Source organism: Puma concolor, chromosome C2, assembly GCF_028749965.1.
Source record: "Puma concolor isolate L17-30 chromosome C2, mPumCon1.1.hap2, whole genome shotgun sequence".
In the NCBI taxonomy this organism is placed as follows: domain Eukaryota; kingdom Metazoa; phylum Chordata; class Mammalia; order Carnivora; family Felidae; genus Puma; species Puma concolor.
Window position 1 is genome coordinate 6,716,215 of NC_141675.1, and position 6,000 is coordinate 6,722,214.

Below are 6,000 nucleotides of genomic sequence, written 5' to 3' on the forward strand. Positions count from 1 at the left end.
CGTATATTCCTGTCTCCCTGCCTCCATCCCCAGAGAGTTTTTCCTTGTTTTTGTTTGTTTGTTTTGTCTCTCCCAGCTATAGTGGGTTTCCATCACGCTCTTAGGCTCTTGTTCTTCCCCTTGTAGAATAAAGCTTTGTTCTTAAGGGGAGATAAGAGAATACTGGTCTGGGTGGAGTTTTGGCAATGGCTGCTGTCCCCCAGCCAGCCAAGGGAGGGAGCTTTAGCAAGATTCTTCCTCGCCTTTCCTGTGAAAGTCAGATGGTGTTCCTGGAGTAAAAGATGAAAGAGAGTGTGAGCTCCCCTATTTCTGGGCCCCTCAGGAACTCTACACTCTCATGCTAGCCCATCCTCGTCTTTCACAATTTGTTAAAAGTCTCCAGTTCAAGCTTCTTTTTGGCATACATGGCATTCCAAGGATCCGTTGCTGTTACACAAATGCTCAGGTCTAGTTTTTTCTCGATAGAGCCTGTCTCAATCCAGATATTGGGTTAGTTGTTGCCCCGTAACCTCAGTTCTCTCAGAAACTTGCTAAAGTCAGGAACCGGATTATGATGCCTACTCTCACTGTCACTGATCAACATTGCGCAGGAGGCACTCAGTGCATTAAGAGAAGAAAGGGAATGGAGACTGAAAGGGTGAAAGGAAGAGATAAACATTTATTTACAAAAGACATGGCTGTCTCCAAGGCAAATTTAAGAGAATGTGCAAACGTAGTGCTAATAAGAAAGTTCAGAAAGGTTTCCAGATACAAGATCAACATTTGAAAACCAATAGTATTCCTATCCAATAACAAAAACTAGTCATGGAAGGTACTCATAAAAGGTAAAAGGTTACCCTTCCATTATCATCTGAATATTTGTATCCTCCTAAAATCCATATGCTGAAATCCTAATCCTCAAGGCGATGGCAATGGGAGGGGGTGTTATAAGAAGTGCTTCGGTTATGAGGGTGGAGCCCTCAGGAGTAGGATTAGAACCCTTACAAGAGAGTCTCCAGAGAGTTCCCTAGCCCCTTCTTCTGTGTGAGGATACAACGAGAAATCTGCAATCCAGAAGAAGACCTCACCCCACCATGCTGGCACCCTGATCTCGGACTTCAGCTTCCAGAACTGTAAGAACCGAATTTCTGTAAGCACCTCAGTCTATGGCGTTTTGTTATAGCAGCCTGAACAGAAGATATTTGTATGATAGCAACTCAATATTTCCTAGGAATAAATATAATACAAACATGCAAGTGTTTTATGAAAATTACTTTCAGATGTTATTGAAGGACATAAATGTCTGAACAAATAGATAGATAGATCTTGATATTGGACTGGAAGACTGAATATTTTCAAGATGTCAGTTCTTTCCTAATAATCTATGAATTCAGTGTATTTTCATAACTCTTCTAGCAGGTGATTTTATGGAACAAATACAAATTCAAAAATTCATATGGAAAATGAAAAGGCCAGGACAGTAATAAAATTCTGAGTAAGACCAGGGAAGGGAGAGTGCTTGCCCAAGTACCTAGCGAGCTAGAGTAATTTACATAGTACATTACCAGTACAGGGAAACAGAAGTATCTTAGCGGGATTGCACAGAATGCCCACAGATACAAGCATATTTAGGAACTTGATACTATGCATGTCAGAGGTGGTGTTTCAAATCATTTGGGGAGTGAATGGCTCTTGAAAAAAATGATATTGGAACAAATGATAAGTAATATAGAAAAATATTGAATTCTGTGGGTAGAGATAATTGGTTATCCTTCAATATCCATTCTCCTGTTTTCAGAGTAATAGAATTTTCAGTTGGGCACACTGCCACTATACCAGCCAAGGTCCTCTGAGGAGACAGAAACCACATCAGTTATTCACATAAGGAAAATACAAAGCATTATAAATTAGGTAGTGCTTAGCTAGTAAAAGCAGTAAAGAAGACTTTAATGGGTCCCAAAGCAGCAGATGTGACAAGTAGCCACCACAGGACAGAGGGATGGTGGGAAGGAATTATTAGGAGCACACAGCCTGTGGGTGGTAGAGAAATTTACCGTAGCGTGTGGGCTGGAGTTGGTCTTCAGAATTGGTAACCATTGGGTGTCTGTGTGGGTGGGCCAGACCTGACCCGGAGAAGTGACTTCATGGTTGGTGTGCTGTTGCCTAAAGGTGCAGCCAGAGCTGGTCGTCTGTGATGAATAGTGGTGATGGAGGCCCAGAACCTGAAAGGGGAGGTGTTCTTGTTAGAGAACCCAGCCATCTGGCAACAGGTAGCTGTGTGAGGGACTATGAGAGAAGAATTGTGGGCAACTTTCAGTTACGCCTTTAGAGGAGAGAATGTGCCCTTCCCTTTCCTGCTTCGCATTGGCTGGAATGCGGATGTAACAGTGGGCACCAGAGCAGTCCTTTTGGACCACAGAGGGAAGGTTCAAGCTGAAGATGTCACAGCGGCATGATAGAAGGAGACTTGGCTCCTGGGCACTCCAGAGCTGCCCTTCTAGTCCTATACTTCTTCTTCTTTAATGTTTATTTATTTTTGGGAGAGAGAGAGAGAGATTGGAAGCTCAGGAGGGGCAGAGAGAGAGGGGGATAGAGGATCTGAAGCAGGCTCCGCGCTAACATCAGAGAGCCCGATGCAGGGCTGGAATACACGAACCGTGAGATCATGACCTGAGCCAAAGTCAGACACTCAACTGACTGAACGACTCACGCGCCCCTCCAGTCCTACACTTCTTGTTTGGACCTTTACGTGACAGGGAAATGAACCTCTATTAATATGGTTCTCTCTGTTTACAGCAACCCGGGCTATATCCTAACCAACCCAGACTTAGACCTCATATATCAAAGAATAAAATTCCAGGTGAATTATAGACCAAGATGTAAAAACAAAACACACAGAAATTTAAACCTCTAGAAGAATCATAGAAAAATATCTTTATATTTTCTATTATGTAAGAAGTAATTTCTTGGGTAAATCATAAAAAGGGAAGGGGCGCCTGGGTGGCGCAGTCGGTTAAGCGTCCGACTTCAGCCAGGTCACGATCTCGCGGTCCGTGAGTTCGAGCCCCGCGTCAGGCTCTGGGCTGATGGCTCAGAGCCTGGAGCCTGTTTCCGATTCTGTGTCTCCCTCTCTCTCTGCCCCTCCCCCGTTCATGCTGTCTCTCTCTGTCCCAAAAATAAATAAACGTTGAAAAAAAAATTAAAAAAAAATCATAAAAAGGGAAAACATTGGCATACGTGAGTACGTTTAGATTAAAATCTTTCTTTTTCTTTTTTTTTTTTTTTTTTACAAAAATCATCACAATAAAGAAATAGTAGCTAACATGTATGGTGAGGGCTTATTCTTTGCAAGTGACTGTTCTGAATTTCTTTTCAGTTATCACGTATTTATGGTCAAAACAATGCTGTGAGGTCTGTGCCGTTGCTCTCTGCCTGTTGCCAATGAGGAAATGGAGGCAGGGACAGGCTATGTCATTTGCCCAAAGTCATAGGCCTGGTAAGTAGTAGAAGTCGGGCTTGGGGCGCCTGGGTGGCGCAGTCGGTTAAGCGTCCGACTTCAGCCAGGTCACGATCTCACGCTCCGTGAGTTCGAGCCCCGCGTCGGGCTCTGGGCTGATGGCTCAGAGCCTGGAGCCTGTTTCCGATTCTGTGTCTCCCTCTCTCTCTGCCCCTCCCCCGTTCATGCTCTGTCTCTCTCTGTCCCAAAAATAAATAAACGTTGAAAAAAAAATACATAAAAAAAAAAATAAAAAAAAAAAGAAGTCGGGCTTAAACCTTGGCAGTCATGTGCCAGAAGCCATACGCATGACCACCACATGATACTGCTCTTCATTCATTTCTAAATAGACTAGAAAGAGAGAAGATAGGGCGGGAGTAGACATTTTCAATTTATATAGTAGATGGTGAATTTATATCTGGAATACATAGAGAACTCTCACAAATTTAGAAGACAAACAGTGCAAGGGACAAGTGGACAAAAATACAAAGAGGCAGTCTATAGAAGAGAAATTCCAAGTAGCAATTTTTTTTTAAGTTTATTTATTTTTGATGGAGACAGAGTGTAAGCACGAGCTGGGGAGGGGCAGAGAGAGGGAGACACAGAATCTGAAGCAGGCTCCAGGCTCCAAGCTGTCGGCACAGAGCCTGATGCGGGGCTTGAACTCACAAACCATGAGGTCATGACCCGGGCCGAAGTCGAACGCTTAACCGACTGAGCCACCCAGGCGCCCCTCCAACTAACATTTTTTTAAACGTTTATTTATTTCAAGAGAGAGAGAGAGCACGAGAGGGGGAGAGGGGCAGAGGGAGAGAGAGCGAGAATCCCAAGCAGGCCTCACGTTGTCAGCACAGAACCCACTGAGGGGCTTGAACCCACAAACCATGAGATCACGATCTGAGCCTAAACCAAGAGTCAAATGCTTAACTGACTGAGCCACCCAGGTGCCCCCAAACGGCAAAACATTTTTAAAAAGGAATCATGTTTACCTATTTTTCAGAAAATGAAAGAGGAGAGAACACTTCCCAACTCATTTTATGAAGCCAGTATTGCTTTGATATCAAAACCAAAGATAGTACCACCACCCCCCACAAAACCCAGAAAGAGACCAATATCTTTTATGAGCTTAGTTGTAAAATCTTCAAAAAAATTTAATAAATTTAGTCCAGCAACGTATGAAAATTATCATACACCATTGCCAAGTGTGATTTATTCCAGGTATTCAAAGCTGACTGAAAAATAATTTGAATCTTTGAAAATAAATTAATGTGATCACCATATCAACAGGCATTAAAAAAAGAAAAATGTTATGATCATATCAACTGATGCAGAAGAAAGCATTTGGCAAAATCTAACACCTATTCATGATAAAAACTCCCAGCAAGTTGGGAACAGAGGGGAGCTCCCTCAACTTGATAGAGAACATCTACCAAAAAACCTACAGCTAACCTATTTAATGGTGAAAGACCAAATATTTTTCCCTCTAAGACTAAGAATAAAGCAAGGATGTCCACTCTTACCAAACTTGTTCAACCAACATAATACTGGAAGTCACCATTATGATAAGGCAATATCACAACCCCCAACCCCCCAAACAAAAAAAGCCTGCAGAGTAGAAAGAAAAAAATAAAACTGTCCCTACTTGTAGGTGACATGATTTTCTAGTAGGAAATCTCAAGGAATCTACAAAAATAAACCCTCGGAACTAATCAACAGGTTAAGCACGATGGCAGGATACAAGATCAATACACAAACACACACAGTTCAAGTATATTTCTATATACTAACAATGAGCACGTGGAGACTGAAATTAAAACCCCAATATTGTTATAATTACTCCAAAAAATGGAATACTCAGGTATAAATATAACCAACCATATATAGGATCTGTATCTTGAAAATTACAAAATGATGGATTAAAAAAATTCAAGAAGATTTAAATAAATCAAGAGACATACTTTATTCATAGATCGTTAAGACTCAAAACAGTAAAACTGTCAATTCTGTCCAAATTAATCTATAAATTTAGTGCAATTCCTATAAAAAAAATCTCAGCAATAGATTTTTTTCTAATGTTTTATTTTTATTTTTGAGGCAGAGAGAGACAGCATGAGCTGGGGAGGAGCAGAGAGAGAGGGAGACACAGAATTCGAAGCAGGCTCCAGGCTCCCAGCTGTCAGCACAAAGTCTGACGCGGGGCTTGGACCTGCGAACCGTGAGATCGTGACCTGAGCAAAAGTTGGATGCTTAACCCACCGAGCCACCCAGGCGCCCCTCAGCAATAGGTTTTGTAGGCATTGACAAGCTTATTTTAAATTTTATGTGGAAAGGCCCAGGACCTGGAACAGTTAAAATAACTTTGAGAAAAAGAATGGGAGGAATCCCTCTCCTCAATGCTGAGGCTTACTGCATAGCTACAGTGATCGCGACAGTGTAGCAAGGGTGGAGGGACAAACACATGGGTCAGCAAAATGGAACAGAGAACTCGGAAATAGACCTATACAAATACGTCCAGATGATTTTTG